Raw genomic sequence first — 19118 nt, 5'->3', positions numbered from 1 at the left:
AAGAGAAAGACACACCATTCTTGTACAGAGAGCTGAAGTCAGTCATTCACTCAGGCCTGGGATAGACTTCTTAGAGGGGAAGGAAGACACAACAGGGAGTGAGGAAGTAAAGGAGAGAGAGGACACATTCATTAAGCATGTACATCTGCCCTCAGGAGGCACAGAAATGAGTGAGATCAACCCCTCACTCATACTCTTAGGGATGGGGGAAGGCTTCGCAGAGTGGTTGTCTGAGGGATTCTTAGATGGCAGGATGGTTAATTTTATGTGTCAACTTAGCTGTGCCATGGTGCCTAGATATTTGGTCAAACATTATTCTGGATGTTTCTGTGAGGGTGTTTTTTGATGAGATTAATATTTAAATGAATGGACTTTGAGTAGAGCAGATTGCCCTCCATAATGTGGGTAGGCCTCATTCAATCAGTTGAAGGCCTTAATAGAACGAAGACTGACTTCCCCCAGGGAAGAGGAAATTCTGCCAGCAGATGGCCTTTGAATTTGACCTGTAATATTGGCTCTTCTGTGGGTCTCCAGCCTGCTCACCCTGCAGACTTCAGAGCTGCCAGGATCCATTCTTATGTATATCCACACACACATCCTGTTCTGTTTCTCTGGAGAGCCCTGACTAATACAGATGGGTATCTCTGGCCCTCTCCAAGGGCTCTCCAGGCCCGTTTTGCTCATGGAAAAGATGGGGGTTTGCCAGTAGATACTAGAGGGGCAATCACAGACTGAGTTGAAAGGTGTAACCATAAAGTTGGCTAATGAAAATTTAGTGACCGAAAACACTTTTTTTGCTGGGCGTGGACACAGATTGAATTTAAGGGCGATTGGATATGCAAACTTCTTTACAGATAGTCTGACCTGAAAGACTTTCATGTGAACTAAGTGTCATCTAATTTAGAAAATAAAAACTAGAGTGAAAGGATTATATATTTTTATAATCTAATCTTTTGGGACCACCATCATATATGCAGTCCGTTGTTGACCGAAACATCGCTATGTGGCACGTGACTGTACTGGTTCCCCTCTCCTGCTCAGAGGCCTTGGCTGGGCCCCCTGGCACACGGCTCTTGCTGTCCATGGTCCTTTGCTCACTTTGTCATTTCAGCAAGAAGATGTGGGTTTCCAGGAATGAGATCTCACGGCTCATGAAATTTTTTTTTAACCTGGGATAATACGGCTTAGGTGAAACAACAGAAAATGGCATTTTCAGTAATCTCTGTCTGAGGGGGTCTCCTTTGTAGTTTGTTCTTAGAATTCTTCCCTGAACTGAAACCCATAAGCTGACTTTTGACTTGTGACTCTTTGCCTCTGTAATAACACAATGGAATCTGATTTTCTGACTTGTTCTAACTAAAATCCATGGAATTCAGTTATGTGAGCATAAATGAACATCATATTTTAAAACAAACTTCTCCGGGGGCCAGCCCGGTGGTGCAGTGGTTAAATGCGTGCGCTCTGCTTCAGTGGCCGGGGGTTCGCAGGTTCGGATCCTGGGTGCGTGCCGGTGCACCGCTTGTCAAGCCATGCTGTGGCAGTGTCCCATATAAAAAGTAGAGGAAGATGGGCATGGATGTTAGCCCAGGGTCAATCTTCCTCAGCGAAAAAGAGGAGGATTGGCATGAGATGTTAGCTCAGGGCTGATCTTCCTCACACAAAAAAATAAATAAATAAAACATAAAAATAAATTTAAAAAATAATAAATAAAACAAACTTCTCCGGAGGAGTCATATTTTTTTTCTCCTTTTCTTTCTGTGGCAATGGTAGGGCCAGCGATACAAGACTGGACCACACTAGATACTCCGGAGCACCAAGATTTAGGGCCCAATCTGAGGTTCCAGATCAACATATCAGAAACTTCTAGAGACAGATTGTTGACAAAAATTAGCAGGAGGTTTATCTGTACTAGAAAGCTAATCCCTTGCTGTTTAGCAAGGGGGTCAGTGACTTGACAAAGCAGGGAGAGGGGAGCCACAATGCCCAGCATGTTAAAGGAAAAACTCTTTTCTTTTTTTCAATTGAGGTAATATTCACATAACATAAATTTAACCACGTTAAAGTGTACAACACAGCAGTACATTCACAAGGTTGTGCAATCATCACCTCTATCTGGTTCTGAAATGTTTTCATCACCCCAAAGGGAAATCCTGTACCCAGTGAGCAGTCACCCTCCACCCTCTACCCCACCTCAAGCCCTTGAGAGAAGCCCTATTTTGCACAAGATTTCTGAGTGCCAGGGTTGGTTGGAACTAAGAATATTTTTTTTCTCAAGGGCTTTGAGGCATGAAGGAAAGAGCATGCATGGGCTTTAGGGTCAGACGCGGCCATGTTCTAAAGCCAGCTTTATCACTTATCTGTGTGACCCTGGGCTACTTGCTTAATCTCTCCAAGCTTCAAGTTGGGGGTGATATCTACTTCACATTCAGGGTTGAAATATCTGGAAAGGAATATTACTTAAGAATTGAAGGGGGCCGGCCCCGTGGCTTAGCGGTTAAATGTGCACGCTCTGCTACTGGTGGCCTGGGTTCGGATCCCGGGAGCGCACCCACGCACCGCTTCTCCGGCCATGCTGAGGGCGCAGCCCACATACAGCAACTAGAAGGATGTGCAACTATGACATGCAACTATCTACTGGGGCTTTGGGGAAAAAAAGGAGGAGGATTGGCAATAGATGTTAGCTCAGAGCCAGTTTTCCTCAGCAAAAAGAGGAGCATTAGCATGGATGTTAGCTCAGGGCTGATCTTCCTCACACACACAAAAAAACAAAGAATTGAAGGGCCAGACTTGGTGGCGCAGTGGTTAAGTTTCTGTGCTCTGCTTCAGCAGCCCGGGGTTTGCGGGTTTGGATCCTGGGCGCAGACCTACACACCGCTCGTCAAGCCATGCTGTGACGGCGTCCCACAAACAAAATAGAGGAAGATTGTCACAGATGTTAGCTCAGGGACAATCTTATCCAAGCAAAAAGAGGAAGTTTGGCAACAGATGTTAGCTCTGGGCCAATCTTCCTCACCAAAAAAAAAAAAAAAAAAGGATTGAAACTCAGGTATTATGGCTGCTGGTCCTTGGGTATGTCAAGGGGAAGACCTCCATTCTCCAGGGTCTCCATGGAGGGCTCTGGGAAGCTTAAGCTTGGTCCCAATGTCCTTCCATTAGCCTTTAGCAGCAGGGAAGGCCTGGGGACTTATATTCAAGCATATTTCAGGACATCAGCCTCTACTTCCAATACTTAATACCATGCTTGGCTCATAGATACTTAAGAATGATTGAATACATGAGGCAGTCATTACCCACCCAGGTAATTCTGGAGACATTTTGGGAATTGAGTCTGGGTGTAACTTGTGGGTCATAATTGTAGTTCTGTGGGAACCATGGGCCCCTAAAAGGGCAGATGGGAATAGCCTTTTAGGGTTAGCAAGCAACATTACCCCTTTGGAGTTTGCTAATTCTTAGACTCTTCCACTGGAAGATCATGATGGCAGAGGAGAGTGAGTGGGAACCCTGGGCATGGGCCAAGTTTATTCTGTGGCCTTGTGTACCCTCAGAGGTACCCCAGTCTAAGAGGCACAGTTATGGGAAAGTCACTGGGCTCCCCACCCTTCTCTGAGGTGCAGGAAACTCCCTCCTACATTCTCAAAGCACTCACAGTAGGCATTGGTCATTACTGGTCATGGTGGGTTCCGCGCTTTTCTGAATTGTATTCTGTGAACTCCGTAAGTGGATTTTGAAGGTTGAGGACAACTTGGTTCTGGGATCCCTGGCTGGAGGAGCCAAGCCAACAGGCTCTGGGCCTCTTGAATGCCTAGGAGTGATAAGGTCTGATCTCCTACATTCAGTCCAGATAGTTGTTTCCAGTTCCAATGGGCAGACATAACTTGACCTGCTTAAGCAAGTCTTAGCAAGAGGAGAGATAGCAGGAGTTGGGACAAGCTGGAGCCTGTTTCTGTAACTCAGGTAAAGTCCCAGAATGTAGTTCTGGGGCCTGGGGAAACTTTAGGGGTCAGTAAAGCTGTGATTCATTCAGGAGACATGGTTTGCTGGACTTCAGAGGTTCAGGAAGAGCAGGCATGGGTTCTTAGGCTTGGAGTAGGAAGGAGTGTGGCAGGTTGGCTAGATCCAAGGTCAGGACACTTCCGGTGTGAGTTTTGGAGTTCTTTTGTATCAGAGTTCCCTCAAATCTTGTCAAAATTCAATACGAACCTCCTCATTGTTTTCTGGCAGGTAAGCCACGGCCCATTGTTGGCTCATTAGCCAGAAGTCTGAGTAAGGCAGCGTCATTGGTCTTCCTGAAAGCTCTTTGCATTACAGAATGAATGCAGAGATGTTATCAGCGACAGTACAGCCCCTTCCCAAGCCTTGGGCCCATCTCTGGAGACCACCTCCAGAAGAAAAGGGGAGCCAGGGGCCCTGATGACCAATGGGCCTTGGTTTGCCCACATGTGTGAAAAAATGACCCTAGAGCTCCTGCTAGTGAGGGGGACTTGTTTCTCTTTCTCTCTCTCTTTTTTTTGCTATGTCAATGGACTTCTGAAGAAACATGGGCTTTTTTGTTCATCCAGGGATAGGTCAGCCTTGGCATCTGTTCTGGGAGTTTCCCCTGCAGGTTCGTGTAATGGAACATCTTCTGGAAAGCAGGGAGGTGGTGAAGGAAGGCACACAGTACCACATGGGTGAGAGAAGCGGGGGACACCTAAGAACTTAGAAGGGGAGGCAGCCCACTATGGGACGGGATGTTCAGTAGAGAGGGCTGGAGGCGAGGTGGGGAGTGATAAGAAAAAAGGTAAAAATACAGATCTGCCCTGGTTGATAAGCCCTGGTCAGAGATTTGGACTTTTTTCTAACAGAAATGAGAAATCTGAAACAGTTTTAAGTAGCAAAGAGGCACGATCGGACTTGCCATGAAAGATCCCTGTGGCTGCAGTGTGGGAACGGTTGGTGGTCTGCATGGGGGTAATGGTGGTGGAGTCAAATGAAATAGATGGATAGGCCTCAATGTTGATCAAATATGGCAAGGCAGAGAGAAACCCCTAGTGACTTTTTGTCTTGGGCAAACAATGGTGCCTTGGCCAAGAGAAGAAGAGGGAGTGCAGGAGTGGGTGGAGGGGATATGATGAGTTTAGGTTTGGATATTCTGAGTCTGAGAAACTTGTGTGACATCAGACAAGGTTGTCCAGTCAGTGGTTGGAGAGAGAGCTCTGGTTAGAGACATAGATCTGGGGGCCATTGGCCCCTAGGTGGTAAGTGAAGCCAAGGAGCTGCTGAGCTGCCTCGGGGAGACGGTGGAGAGTAAGAAGGAGATCCTGGGACAGAGCCCTGAGGAAAGTCCACAGTGCTGGGCAGAGGAAGGTGTCTTGACATGAGTACAGCCATGTTTGGCCGCTCCATTGACCTACAGCCACCAGCACAAACAGAAATACCAAGCTGCTTTCTGTGTGGTGGGAACTGGCCCTTCCCCCACAGAGAGAGTTGCAAGTTGTAACATTTCAAGGCTCTTGGAGCTTCGTAGCACGGGATGGACTGGCCATCTGTGCCAGGCTGGGACGATAACCAAAGAGAACAATGCACATACACAACTACTGGGCTGGGACGTTAGCCAGGGGGCTCAGTGCACGTACGCCACTGATAACCATTTTGTGCATGGAAACACTAAATGCTTGCTCTGCAAACTCTGTAATTGCTTACTCTGAAAATTACTGATGGTATAAAAACTGCTGGAAACTGAGACCCGGTGAGAGTTCCACCTGTGGAAGGGACACCTTGCCCAGGACGTGTGATCCTTGCCCAGCCGCGTCGATTGACAGGACTCTCCCGGCAGTGGGGCATGGATATTATGAGTTTTTGATTTGATATAAAGTAATTGATTTGATATGAAGTAATTGATCTGATGTGTTCTCTTTTCGGTCAACCTGGTGTTTCTCTTTCCGGTTGGTTTGTGTCATTTCTCTTCAGCCGATGTGGGTGTTTTCCCTTTCCAGTCGGGCTGATGTTTTTTCCCTCTTAATATTTGACCTATTTGGATCAGTTTGCAGACTGTCGCCTTTACTATCCTCTATATAATAAAATATACCTTCAGTCCATTTGTTTGGAGTGGAAAGTGTCTTTTACGTCTCTGATCGAATCCCCGAACCTCTCATAACAGGAAGGGGAGCGAGCAGAGGAGACTGAGAAGAGGCAGCCGTGATGGAAGGAGGAAAACCAGGAGGGTACAGGGTCATGGCAGCCAGGGCAAGAGCGTGTTTCAAAATGGGAGAAAGTGGGCAACAGTGTCAAAGTCTTCCAAGACGCCATGAACAGAGTCCATTGAATTTTGCAACATGGGACCATTGGTGACGATCTTATTGAGAACAGAGGTGTGGTAGAGGTGATGCAGGTGTAGTTAGCTGAGAGGTCAGGAAGTGGAGAAAAACACACAGGACGCTTTGGGAAGTTTGGCTGTGAAGTGAAGGCAACAGGGCTTCCCTTGGGGGCATGGAGTTGGGGAGGGTGTTACAGACATGAGAGACTTCAGTATGTTTGTATGTTTATGGAAAGGACCAGTTAGAGAGCGGGAGATTGACCTGTCCCCGTTGAGGACATTTGGGTGTTTCCAGTTATGCTCCAATAATCGCACAGCCTTGTATGTACATCCTTACGCATCTGTCCAATTCTTTCCTTGGAATAAATTCCTAGAAGTGGAACTACTGGGTCAAAAATCTATATACATTTTAAATTTAGTTATATATTATCAAATTGCCCTCCACAAACTTTGAACCAATTTAGGCAACTATTTATTTGTAATGACATCCTCCTAAACTTTGAATATTCTCCACTTTTAAGATCCTTGTCACTACAACTGACCAAAAATACTTTTCATGGCTGTTTTATATTGCATTTCTTTGGTTTCTAATGAAGTTGGGCGTCTTTTCGTATGTCAATGACTATTTTTATTTCATGAATTACCTGTTCATATCCATTGTCCATTTTCCTGTTGGGATGATAGTCTCTTTTCATTTGTTTGTAAGAACTCTCTACTAAGGATATTAATTGTAACATATTTTTTACCTATAAATTTGTTGTTTGTCATTTTATCTTTACTTGTGATATTTTTCCCTACGAAAGTTGAAACTCATTTGATAGGCAGCTCTATCGTTCCTTCCTCTTGGTTAAGAACGTGGTGCTTCTGCTCAGCTCTGGCAGCTTGTTGGCAACCTCACCTTTTGACTGGCAAGAGTTTCACCATATTTCGTTTTTTTATACTCTTCTTTTCCAAGCCTCATTGGGGTCCACAGTTTTTGCAGATGGAAAAAAAGCCAATGTACTATTTGTGCTATTTTCTCTGGTGTCTTTGAACCTTTTCTGGGGTGAGCAGGCAGACTGTGAATTGGCTTTCCTTGGACTCTGGCTGGATAACCTCTACCTGGTAGTCTGGCAAAAGCCCAGGCCGTTCACTCCTGGGGGTGAGGTCCCAGGAATGAACAGTTTCTACTCCCTGCAGAAAGTTCCCAAAGCACAGGTTAGGCCTCAACCTCTGCTCAACAATCCCTGGGGAAGGCCCAGCCATTCTGGACACTGCCTTCTAGAGAAAGTAGTATCATGAACCCTCACGTACCCATGATTGTTCTAATTCTCTGAGGACTCAGGAGGTGATGGGTGTCAGCCCTTAGGCAACTGTCTCTTGTTGCCACTTTGCAATTCTTGACTGCTTTCCTTTCTTGCCGTCCTTCTGTTGTCTTCCAGTGACCTTGGTGCTTGGATTACAGACCGAGATTACATGTTGTCAGAAAATGGGCTCCCCATTGTTGGAAGAAAAGACGTCAGAGATTAGTGTGTGGGAGAAAAGGAAAAGAATAGTTTTCACTTTATTGTACCTAGACAATAGCAGAGAAAATAACACGATGAACCCTCATGTACCCATCATCTAGCTTCAACAATTTTCACTTCAAGGCCGGTTTTGTGTCATCAATATCTCACGCACTCCTCCAAAGTATTTTGAAGCAAATTATAGACATCATAAAATTTTATCATCTGCAAATATTTCATTATGTATCTCTTAAAGATTAAAAAATAAATAACCCCAAGATCATTATCACACCTAAAAAAATTAACAGTAAGAGAAGACAGTTTTTATGTGGATGGAACATAGGATAAGGAGTAGGAAGATATGTTTTGTTTTGTTTTTTCTGAGGAAGATTCACCCTAAGCTAACCTCTGTTGCCAATCTTCCTCTATTTGGTATGTGGGTCGTTGCCACAGCATGGCTGCTGACGAGTGGTGTAGGTCCGCACCCAGGAACTGAACCTGGGCCGCTGAAGCAAAACATGCCAAACTTAACCACTCGGCCACAGGGTTGGCCCACAAGATCTGATTTTTTTTTTTTTTTTAAAGATTTTATTTATTTTCCCCCAAAGCCCCAGTAGATAGTTGTATGTCATAGCTGCACATCCTTCCAGTTGCTGTATGTGGGACGCGGCCTCAGCATGGCCGGAGAAGCAGCGCGTCGGTGCGCGCCCGGGATCCGAACCCGGGCTGCTAGCAATGGAGAGCGCGCACTTAACAGCTAAGCCATGGGGCCGGCCCGAAGATCTGATTTTTTAAATTCTACTTTACTGTACAAAATATCAGGCAAGACAGTTAACTTCCCCATACCTCAGTAATTGCTTTCACAAAGAAATAGGAGTCTTTGCCTCAGATTAATAACGTTGGTCATATTTACAGAAAGGCTTCCTTTGCTAAATTTTCTTTCTTTTTTTTTTTTTTTGCTGAGGAAGATTTGCCCTGAGCTAACATCAGTGCCAATCTTCCTCTGTTTTTTATGTGGGTTGCTGCCACAGCATGGCTGACGAGTGGTGTAGGTGTGAGCCTGGGATCTGAACCCATGAACCTGGGCCACAGAAGCAGAGCCCGCCAAACTTAACCACCACGCCACAGGGCCAGCCCCTAAAAAGTGTTTTTAAAGAATAGTTTTAGGGGCCGGCCCCGTGGCTTGGCGGTTGGGTGCGTGCGCTTCGCTGCCGGTGGCCCGGGTTCGGATCCCGGGTGCGCACCGGGGCACCGCTCCTCCGGCCATGCTGGGGCCGCGTCCCACATACAGCAACTAGAAGGATGTGCACCTATGACAGACAACTATGTACTGGGGCTTTGGGGGAAAAATAAATAAATAAAATCTTTAAAAAAAAAAAAAAAAAAAAAAAGAATAGTTTTATGTCTCGAGCTCTCAAAGTACCTTTATCTGGCATTTTATTTATCTGTATAACTAAGGTAGGGAAAGGTTGAGCGTTACTTTTCAGATAGAGAAACTGAGGGGTAAAGTGACTGAGTTACTTGTTCAGGGTTATAGGAAGGCAGGGACAGAGCCAGAGTTAGAAAGGGCTCTCGAGGGATGCAGGAAGCCTGCAAAGAGTGAAGCACCAAAAGAGGCCCCCCCAACACCCTCGACACGGGGGAGAATGGGAGGGACAGAGGCAGCCCTTGAGGCATTGCCAGCTGTGCCCTCTGCTAACCAGGCAGGCAGCGTGGATCAGAGTGTCCCTGGGACAGTGACTCAGGCTGTCCCACACCTCCCATGCCTGGTAGATTTGGCGCATGATCAATAACACTGATTGAATAGAAATTAAAAAAAAAACACAACAAAACAACAAAAGAGGGGAGAGAAAAAGAGCAGGAAGAGCCTTGATGTTTTAGTGCTAAGGGGGAACTTGGAGATCAGAAAGTCCAAACTCCTTTTGCAGTTAAGGAAACTGAGGCCCAGACAGGAGAAGTGACTTTGCCAAAGTGGCATGAATCAGGGCTGACAGGGCCTCCCCACTGAGTCTCTCCAGCCTCTGAACTCTAATTGGTTCTCTCTGGGGTGACAGAGGTGATTCGAAGTCACCAGAGAAGGGGAGGGGATCTCTTCAGTGTCTACTTCCCCAAAAGTTGGTTAAGATGCCAGTCAGGTCATTTGTGGCCTGATGGCATGGGAAACGCTCAGCCTGTCCCAGCCACTTTGGTGACCGGGTCCCTGACAATCCTGCCTTGAGCCTCTCTAGCAGGCTTTCCTGAGACACCTCCCTCCCCAAGAAGTTCTGGATTCAGAGGGGCAGAGAGGCAGATTTTGAGAACCTCCCAAAGGACAGTGTCCTTGGCATTGAATAAGGGTTTCTGCTTTGTCTGAGATTAATATTGCCTTTTTATTTCGCATTTGCATTGGCCAGCCCATTCATTTTTAACCTTTTGGGGGTCATTTTGTTGTTGGTGAGTCTGATGTAAGCAACCTGTAGTTTGACTCTCATTTTTACCCCGTTCTGAGTCTTTCCCTTTCTATTAGGGGAACTTGCCCTTTGATAATTATTGCCATAACTGATCTATCCGTGGTCTGCCTTCCCCAAACGCATTACCCAAGTCTAATCATGAGAAAAACATCAGATAAATCCCACTCGAGGGACATTCTATGAAATATCTCATCAGTCTTTCTCGAAACTGTCAAAGTCATTGAAAACAAGGAAAGTCTGAGAAACCATCACAGCCAAGAAGGGCCTAAGGAGACACGATGACTAAATGTAATGTGGTATCCTGGATAAGATTCTGGAACAGAAAAAGGACATTAGGTTAAAACTAAAGAACTCTGAATAAAATATGGACTTTAGTTTAGTTTTCTTATTTTTTTAAAAAAAAAAGCTTTTCCACAAGAAAACTCTAGGCCCAAATGAGTTCACTGGTGAATTCTACCTAACATCTAAGGAAAATACACTATCAATTCTACACAAAATCTTCCAGAAAATAAAAGATGAAAAAATGCTCCCCATATTAAAAAAAACTTAACTGTAAAAGAATCATAAACCTAAACATAAGAACTAAAACTGTAATAACCTTTGGGGCGGCCCCGTGGCTTAGCGGTTAAGTGCGTGCGCTCTGCTGCTGGCGGCCAGGGTTCGGATCCCGGGCACGCACCAACACACCGCTTCTCTGGCCATGCTGGGGCCGCGTCCCACATGCAGCAACTAGAAGGATGTGCAACTATGACATATGACTATCTACTGGGGCTTTGGGGAAATAGATAAATAAAATTATAAAACTATAATAACCTAAAACAAAACAGAGGAGAAAAATTTAGTGACTTTACGAAAAGATTTCTTGACTATACAAAGTGGCATGAACTCTAAAAGAAAAAAGATAATAAATTGGACTTCATTAAAATTCACAGTGTTTTCTTTTCAAATAACACCGATAATAAAATGAGAGGTCAAGCTGCAGACTGAGAGAAAATATTTGTGAAATATATATCCATCAAAGAACTTGTACACATAATATGTAAAGAACTCTTACAACTCACTTATAGGAAGATAAAAACCCAATAAAAAGTTCACAAAATATTCCAAAAGACACTTCACCAAAGAATATTTATGGGTGGCAAATAAGACACTTCACCAGAGATTTTACATACACAGACACACACAGACACACACACACACACACACCTATATATCAAATAACATCATTAGTTATTAGGGAAATGCAAATTAAAACCAAAATGAGATGCGACTATACCCACTAGAATAACTAAAATTAAAAAGACTGAAAATATCAATTGTTGGCAAGGATGTGGAGCAACTGAAACTCTTATGCATGCTGGTGGGAATGCAAAATGGTCTAGCGCCTTTAGAAAACAGTTTGGAGGTTGTTATAAATTTAAGCATAGATTTACCATATGACTCAGCAACTCCTTTCCTAGGCATTTGCTCAAAAGAGAAGAAAGTATTTGTCCATATATAGACTTGTACATAATGTTCATAACAGGCTCTTATTCATAAGAGCCCCAAACTGGAAACAATCCCAATGTCCAGCAACTGGTGAATGGAGAAACTAATTGTGGTATATCCATATAATGGAGTACTACTCAGCAGTGAAAAGGAACAAATTACTTCTACAGGCAACAATATGGATGAATCTCAAAAGCATTATGCTAAATGAAAGAGGTCAGACACAAAAAACTACACATTGTATAGTTCCATTTGTATGAAATTCAAGGACAGGCAAAACTATAGTGATAGAAAACACATCAGTTGTTGCCAGAGGCCAGGGGTAGGAGGAGAGATTTGACTGCAAAAGGGCACAGGGAAACTTTTGGAGAAGATGTGGAAATGTTCTGTAATATGATTGTGGTAGTGGTTACGTTACTGTATGTATTTGTCAAAACACAAAATTGGTTACTTAAAAATAGTGAATTTTCTTATATGTCAATTTTACTTCAATAAAGCTGACACAGAACCAAGGAGGTGCCAAATATATGTTTTTTCCTGCCCTTATTGTGTAACAAAAGTCCTACCTCTTCCTAATGAATGGGGGCAGATACCCCTGCAGGACGGTCACTTATTTTCTTGCTTATCTGTTGGATGAGGATCCCAAAGTGATCAGGAACAAACCATAGCTTACAGCTCAATGGGACTCTTGCTGAGTCTTCTGGTGGCACCAGGACCTCTAAACCCACATTGCTTGGAGTTCCAGGATTCGAATGCACAAATTCCTCAAGTTGGGTCACTGGGAGTCGTGGTAAGCAGGGCTTCTCGTACTCCTACCCCTTGATTCTCAGACCCATGTATTCTACCTGTTGGAACATAGCACCTCATAAAGGTCATTGATTTAGAGAGTATACTGCATTCTGGAGGATGGCACCCCATCCTTGTAGGCTACTGCCTACAAGCTAGTAACTCAGCTGTACCTTCAAAAGGCTGTTCCCTCGCTCTATCAGGCTACCACCCTCTAGATGGTGTCCATCTAGATAGTGTCCATATACTGTGGCCAGTGGATTCCATGGTCATGTGCCCACTGCCACACCTCCTTTGCCCCAACGTATGTTCCTTAGTCTCATGCTAGATAATGTGGGGTCTTGTGGCAGTGGATTGAATCTGTTGGCTGTCAGATAACATTGCTGGGTGAGGCTGTGTGGGCAGGAAAGGCCTTGATATATGTGTCAGTTACGGTCAAGATAAATTGCTAACCATTTCAAGGTGGAAGAAGTCCAGTGTAATCAACTTGCCACCAAGGGGCTGGTTGGTGTCCTCAAGGGATAGTGCTATATCAGGGGCTCAGCTTTGGTCTCTATTCAGTAGTATGCTGGTAAATGTTTAACCACCTGCTCTCTGAGCAGGGGGAGGGATATGTGGGTACTCATTTGTAGAATCTGCTGATCTCTGTGTTGTAAATACTTCTACTGTGGCCAATTTCAAGCTACCAACTTGATGTCAACTGACTAGCCAAGTTCCTGAAAAAGTTCACTCTCCCAAGCCAGTACAGGCTGGCTGCAGCACACTACTGTCTCTGCTGGCAGGCTGGATCTTCAGCAGTGGCAGTAGAGGGTGAGAGGTGAACCCACACTGTTGAACTCGTCTGTAACCTCCATCTTGGCCACCATGGCTACTCTGTTCATGCACAACTGTGTCGGCGCCGGAATGGCTGATGACAGATGTTGGTTGGCATGAACTGGCTGAGTGGCCCTGACCCCTTGAGTGTTTGGTGCCTCTTCCATGGTGGATGCACTCTGGTGGACGATAATATGAGATACAAAAGATACACTTTGTGCTCACTACCACAGGCTTTCGCACATGCCTCTTCCCCTGACCTCTTTGCCCCTGATCTTCCAATATCCCCACCCCCACCCCTAGACCTCATGACCAACCAGCCAAGCCACCCACCACTGTCCATGAGTTTATATATGTTCTTATCCAAGGCCACTTCTCTTTCCACACAACATGAAGTTATGCCCACTGGAAGGATTTCCCCTCACCACTGTCTGGAGCAGTGGTGCATCAGAAGTCCATTTTCACTTTGCACCCACCTATAAAGCTGACCTATATGTGAACCACTGACCATTTTCCTCCTCCATTAGCTGCTCATAAGGGACCCAGCATGGAGCCATACATGTGAGCTAAGGAGAGATACTGGTATAATAGTCCCAGATGACACGGGGATCTCGGTAGTTGGCTCATTCAGCTTACTTGTGCCCACTTGTCCTGCTTGTACCTGACTCTGTCTTACAACAGTGCTGCTGGGTCCACATGACCTTATGACCCAGTGACTCTGACACGAGCCAGCTCATGATGAGCAGTTCTGGTCACATGGTTATTTGATGTCTCATGGTCAATCACTCCATCTCTCCTAGGAACCAATGCATGCCAGGAGCTGATTTTCAGATTCTTTGCTGAAGATGGCATAGCCTTGTTTCAGAACTCTAGGAGTCTATGTTGTGATTCTCCTTTTGGGATTTAGCATAAACTCCACACATCTTTTCAGAGCACAGATACCTCTACTGTTTATGGTAGAGGTCTGCCAGTTTGGCTTCTTGCACTTCAGCCTGGACCTACTGCAGAAACTTTTCTTTCTACTGAACTCCACTTAAAACTAGCCATCCTTCTATGTCACACAGTAAATGGGTCAGAGTAGTATTCCCAAGTGTGGAATATGCAGCTTCTAGAACCTGAAGAGTCCCATTAGGCATTATGCTTCCTTCTTAGTGGTGAGAGGTGCAATTTGTCCTTTACTTCATAAAGGATGTCCTAAAATGCCCCAGGCCACTGGACGCATAACGATTTCACTGATATGGTAGCCCTTTTTTTTTAATAGACTTTATTTTTTAGAGCAGTTTTAGATTCACAGCAAAATTGAGCAGAAAGTACAGAAATTTCCCAGATACCCTCTGGTCCCGTACACGCACAGCCTCCCCCTTATCAATATCCCATCACCAGAGTGGTACATTTGTTACAATTGATGAACCTATATTGACAACCATAATCTCCCAAAGTCCATAGTTTACATTAGGGTCCACTCTTGATGTTGTACATTCTATTGGTTTGAAGAAATTTATAATGACATATATCCAATATTATAGTATCAGAGTATTTTCACTGTCCTAAAAATCCTCTGTGCTCTGCCTATTCATCCTTCCCTCCCCCTAAGCCCTGGCAACCACTGATATTTTTACTGTTTCCATAGTTTTGCCTTTTCCAGAATGTCATATAGTTGGAATCATACAGTAGGTAGCCTTTTCAAATTGTCTTCTTTCACTTAGTAATATGCACTTAAGTTTCCTCCATGTCTTTTCATGGCTTGATAGCTCATTTCTTTTTAGTGCTGAATAATATTCCATTGTCTGGATCTACCACAGCTTATTTATCCATTCACCTACTGAAGGACATCTTGGTTGCTTCTAAGTTTTGGCAATTATGAATAAAGCTGCTATAAACAACTGTGTGCAGGTTTTTGTGTGGACGTCTTTTCAACTGGGCCTTTGACTCTTCATAGGATTTATCTCTCATCCTTTGAAACCAATATGTCTTGTCAAGGCCTCCAATATACTTGCCACTTTTGTTCATTGATACAGTGGATCCATTCTGCAAATGTTCAAATAGTCCAAATCCTTTCAGTCTATTTTATGACAGAGGAAAGAGAGTTACCATAGCCCTGGGGCAAGGCCATAATGTATGCTGTTGTCCATATGAACAGTTTCCGGTCCTCCTTCCTGGGAGGGATAGAAAAGAGCTCATCTACCATATCAATGGCTGCATACCACGTACCTGAACTGGAATGACTCCTCAGAGTTGAATTGAATTGAAGCAAGAGGACCAGGCCTCTGTCTCACTGCCTCAATCCGTCAATGGATTCAGGCTGCCCCAGAGAGGGGGCCTCACCTTGGGTGAAGCAGCTCTTTTCAGCTGAGGGCGGTGCCTGGGGAGGGACTCAGCTACGAACAGCCAACACTACCGGCAGCTGGGAGAATGAGTGCTTTGGTCCTGAAGGGGAAAAATCTAGGCTGCATCCCACAGCATCTGCTATAGATATTAGTCAAACAAGTGGAGGTGTGGAGTAGGCAGGTGATTAAATGGGTCTAGAGTTGGGAGAGATATCTGACTAGAAACAGAAAGGTAGGAGAGCGTGCAGCTGGGAGCAGTGGTGGTGATGGTGGTGGTGGTGGTGGCAGCAGCAGGACTGTGAGCAAGTGAAAGGCCTCACAGCACTGAGCCTGCCACCTGCCCTGGAGCCTTAGAGATGGGCACCGAGATCAGCTGCAAGATCCAGAGTGCCATTAAGGGGAAATTGCGAGAATTATGAGCTCATGTTGGCTTCATGGTGTATTAGATAAACTGTGCTCTCTTACAACTTCCCCTTCCAGTCTAAAGTCTTCTGATACCAACATCTTTGATAACCATGTGCCTTCCAACAAGAGCAGTTTCAGTCGGGAGACGAGAGAAGGCACGGAGCTGCAGTGCCACCCCTTGCAGTTTCTAGCACTGGACCTGAAAAAAGAGATTCCAGAGTTTCTACAAGTTCACAGGAGCAGAAAACCATGAATATCAGGCAGACTTATGATGCTGGAGCTGTAACCTGACTAATGTCAACAGGGAAACCTCTGAGGGAGCCAGCACCCTCTTAAGATGTGATGGATATCAAGCTGGAACCAGGTGATCTCATTGATGAAGATCTCAGTTTTGTGCAGGAGAATCCCTTACCTCAGAAAAAACCTACACGCCCACCTACATATGGTTCTTCTCGCCCTTCTGTTGAAATTTATCGACCACCTGCAAGTTGAAGTGCAGACATTGGTGCTCAGTTAAACAAGTTGCGATTTCAACAGCAGCAAAACAGGATTCATGCTGCTAAGTAACTCAATATACAGAAGAGCCGGGTATGTGAAACAGGACATTTGTGTGAACCAGAAGCGCTTAATGGCTTAGAAGAGACTTATAGTCCCTTCTTTAGAAATAACTCAGAAAAAATGAGTGTTGAGGAAGAAAACTTTCAAAAGAGAAAGTTGCCTATGGTAAGTTCAGTTGTTAAAGTAAAAAAATTCAACCATGATGGAGAAGAGGAGAAGGAAGATGATGACTGTGGGTCCTGTACAGGAAGCATCTCCAGCAGTGTGTAAGTGCCAGCAGAGCCTGAAAGGAGACTTTCACTTCCACCGTCTAGACAAGCTAAGAAGAATTTAATTTGGAAGGCTGTATCTGAAGCTCAAGAATCTATAAGAAAAACAACTAACTATTCTACAGTCTCCCACATAACAGACACTTCCGGTTGCTCCCAGAACTCGAACTTCTCAAGAATTGCTAGCAGAAATGGTCCAGGGGCAAAGCAGGACCCCCAAATAAGTGCCCCCCCCGTTAAAGAAGAGGAAACAGAAGGAGATAATGTAGAAAAAAAATCAAGGAACTCAACGGAGGCCATTGTTATCCCAACTGCAAATTGACCCAGTAATGGCAGACACTCTGCAGATCAGTCAATATTACTATGACACGGAATCCATGATCCATGCAGACACAAGATCATTTATTCTGAAGAAGCCAAAGGTGTCTGAGGAAATAGCGGCACCAAACCAAGAGCTGGGACTAAGACTGCAGATACCCTTCGGGTACTTTTAGGACACCTTGTGCATACACGAGATCTTGTACAACCAGAAAAACCCGCAAGTCCCAAGTTTACAGTGATGCTGGATGGTGTCCCCAGCCCCCCAAGATATGTGTCACATCAAGAGGGGACACGGGCTTTGAAGGAATGAAACCTGTATACCAAATAGCAGCCTCAAACAAGGGACTCGAAGATCTCCACCCACAGCAGCTGCAGTTGATGAGCAGGCAGCTTGATGACCCACGTGGCAGCTTTTCAAACTGAGAGATGAGGGAACTGAGTGTGGCCCAGAAACCAGAAAAACTTTTGGAGCTGCCTGTAAAAATGGGGATGTGTGTGCTCACCATCATCCTGTTTCACCTTGCAAAGCCTTCCCCAATTGCAAATTTGCTGAAGACTGTTTGTTTGTTCATCCAAATTGTAAATATGATGCAAAATGTACTAAACTAGATTGTCCCTTCATATGAGTAGAAGAATTCCAGTACGGCCTCCAAAACCAGCAGTTAGAACACCAGCACCACCTTCTAGTAGTCAGCTCTGCCTCTACTTCCCTGCTTGTAAGAAAATGGAATGTCCCTTCTATCGTCCAAAACCCTGTAGATTGAACACTCAGCGTACAAGACCTGACTGCATGCTTTATCATCCCACCGTTACTGTACCGCCATGACATGCCTTGAAAAGAATTGGACCTCAAACCAGTGAATGACACCTAGTCCTACCTGGCACAAGATTGTGGAGTTTGAAAGTTTCCATCTACTGATGACAGACATTCTATGGAACTTTTCAAATCTTTGAAAGTTGGAATATATTGCTTTCATAATATGAAAAAAAAAGAAACGTGGGAGTCTTTATCATAAAGATGTTATCTAGAGCCATGAGACCAGATGAAATCACCAAGAGAGCGAAAGTAGATTAAAACAAGAAAGCGAGAACCAAGGGCTGAGCTCTCGGGGCCCTCCGACATTGATAGAGAATCCATGAGGGCAGAGATCCTTGTCCTTTTGTTATCTGATGTATCCTAAAAGCTTAGAATGCAGTAAGTGCTCAATAAATATTTGTTGATTAAATTAAATAAAGTTCAGGAAAAGAAAGTCCAAGAGGGAAAAAAGATTCAAAATCATGTCACGTATCCGGGAGGAATTATTATGTGTTATGGACTGAATGTGTCCCCTCCAAATTCATATGTTGAAGCCCTAAACCCCCAATGTGATGGTATTTGGAGATGGGGCCTTTGGGAGGTAATTAGGTCATGAAGGTGGGGCCCTGGTCTGATGGGATTAATGCCCTTAGAAGAGGAGACGACAGAGAGCTTGATCTCCTTCTGTCTGTGCAAACACACTGAGGAAATGCCATGTGAGGACACAGTGAGAAGGGGGCCCCATCTGCAAGCTAGGAAGAGAGCCCTCACCAGAACCCCACCATGCCAGCACCCTGACCTCAGCCTTCCAGTCCCCAGAACTGTGAGAAAACAAATCATTGCTCCTTAAGCCACTCAGTCTCTGGCATATTATTATGGCAGCCCGAGCTGACTCACATATTCCGTATCCTGGAAGATGCACTGACCCTCCCCCAAGAAAATCTCAGCAGGGAAAACAAACAAAATTATCAGCAACCAAGAGCAGTCAGCTGTCAATTTCAGGCCAGGTTCTGTACAAAACAAATTCCAAAGAGTGAGATGTGGGTAACCAGAGGACCAGGTGAGCAGCCCTGGCCTGCCATGGGGCAGTGGTGTCATTTTGGGAAAAGCACTCCCACTTCTGCCC

At 44.8% G+C, this 19118-nt stretch overlaps 1 pseudogene; it reads left to right on the top strand.

The window, feature by feature from the left end:
• Window positions 1-16025: 16025 nt before the first annotated feature.
• Window positions 16026-18289, top strand: LOC101394850 (zinc finger CCCH domain-containing protein 14 pseudogene; annotated as a pseudogene).
• The last annotated feature ends 829 nt before the right edge of the window (window positions 18290-19118 follow it).

This window comes from Ceratotherium simum, chromosome 34 (assembly GCF_057802395.1).
Source record: "Ceratotherium simum simum isolate JZ-2026a chromosome 34, ASM5780239v1, whole genome shotgun sequence".
Lineage (NCBI taxonomy): Eukaryota > Metazoa > Chordata > Mammalia > Perissodactyla > Rhinocerotidae > Ceratotherium > Ceratotherium simum.
The sequence above is the reverse complement of the archived record's forward strand: the minus strand, read 5'-3'. Positions and strand labels throughout refer to the sequence as shown.